General features: G+C 32.8%; 1 non-coding gene across 1 annotated transcript; it reads left to right on the forward strand.

The window, feature by feature from the left end:
- Nucleotides 1-205: 205 nt before the first annotated feature.
- On the forward strand, nt 206-322 carry LOC122792532. Its single transcript, XR_006363350.1, has one exon. It is a non-coding gene; the product is annotated as a U5 spliceosomal RNA (small nuclear RNA).
- The last annotated feature ends 1,636 nt before the right edge of the window (nt 323-1,958 follow it).

Consider the following 1,958-nt stretch of genomic DNA (forward strand, 5'->3'; position numbering starts at 1 on the left):
GAATGCAGTGATACATCATCGCCTTTTTTTTTTTTTTTTTTTTTTTTAGGTGTTCATACGTTACAGAAAGCTGAAGAGCTACTTCAGCAGTATTACTATTATTACTATCTGTATATATTTTAGAATACTGACTCCAATTATTTTGTTTTCACATTATGAATAGAACTGGCAGTTCTTATTTAAATTCCATTAAGCATAATGGTTTATGCTTATGTTTCCCTTCAGAACGTATAAAGCTTTCGCCTTTTACTAAAGATTTCCATGGAGGGGAACAATTATGAGTTTTTTGTGAATTTTTTGTAACCCCATTATAATGGGGGTATCTGTGTTTGTTCAAAATTAGAATGTTTTGTGTTTTTCTGTTTTACAGTGTTTTAACAAAAGTTTATTTTAGACTTTATATGTTTTGGGTTCAGACTTCTGGGATTTGAGTAATTTATGTTTTGGTAAGAAGTACCATGTTTATGCCGTCATGTTAAATTTAATATCAGGAATGTTAAGAAACAGCTGTGTTCTGAAAGTTTTCAGCCTTAACTTACTGTTTGGTGAATGTTTTCAAAACACATTCTAATGCTGTTGTACTACTTTGTATTGCATTTTTAAGATTATGTAGCTTACACATATTTTTACTGCAACTGCCATTTCTCATTCTTGTGTAGACACTGGGCCCCCACCCCCATACATTCTCACTACAGCAAATCAAATTTCAGTTCCCTCCTATAAAAGCTGATTATTTCTCCCAGAATTTTCTTAACCTCCATTACACCAGTTTTAGAAGGAATATAAATACATACCAGTAACCCTCTTCCCTTGCCAGTAGCCCCTTAGTACTATAAATCTACCAATACCTTTCCCCCCCTCTTCTATCACTATTGGAACTCCTCTTGTAATTAACATAAGTATTTTCCTTTGTCCCAGATAGTCCACTGAATAACCACCTGAAAATCCTTTCTTTATCGATTTCACATGCTCAGCTCTTTCCAAATGTATCTCCTGTTAAACAGCTATTTGCACTCTGTATTTTTAATATAATTCAATACTCTTTCTTTTCTGTATGTATCTGGGAGACCATTCAAAGCTAATATAGAAAGTGCCATTATGTTAAGAAATTAATACCCCCACCTGTTACGTGTGACAGATTTGTTAAATGTTGTGTCATCTTTGTTATATCCACATACTAATATTTGAAAGGCTAATCGTTCATACAGTTGTTTCTTGTCATATCCATTTGAACCTATGTCATATCTTACAAACCTTTTTAGTGAAAACCCTCAAAAAAATGTAACACACACCCCAGAACATCCCTACAACCTATTAACTTAACACACAAACTATGTACATCTTCAAATATTTAAGTTTAACCCTTCTAATAAGAACAAGTGTCCCAGACTGACAGACACACTTACAGACTTGGATTAACCTGTAAGGAAGATTATCCATGTTACAACACATGGTACAGCTTGTGCTACTTCCAGTAAGTGCAGTTTGTTTTTGCCTTATCTTTACTAGATTAGAAAAACATTTGAATGCTTTCACAAAACATTGTCTCATAATCATTGAGAGAAAGAAGTATTCTGTTTTTATTGCCTCTTAACGAATTGTCTCCATAGATACATGAGAACTAGACACACAGTTGACTGTACTAAAAGCACAAATTTAGTTGCTAGAGGAAAACATATCATTCCCCTATGTGACAGTAAGAAAAAGCATATCAGTTTTTCTTTTATTATGTTCTTTTGTCTGGACTTTTCTTCTCTTTTTACATGGAAGTGCTTACATTTCTTAAAACTGAACAAGGAGAAAGAAAAAGAAAGGAGGAAAAATAGGGACACCTGTTTACTTTAGTATCCCTATACACTCAAAAATAACTGAGAAAGCTTTACTGTATAGTATACAGGTTATGTCATGCGTTATAAAAATACTGTTGACAAAAATTTGTTTTACTTAACAGTTAACTA

This window comes from Protopterus annectens, chromosome 1.part2 (genome assembly GCF_019279795.1).
Source record: "Protopterus annectens isolate FY-2018-M chromosome 1.part2, PAN1.0, whole genome shotgun sequence".
Lineage (NCBI taxonomy): Eukaryota > Metazoa > Chordata > Ceratodontiformes > Protopteridae > Protopterus > Protopterus annectens.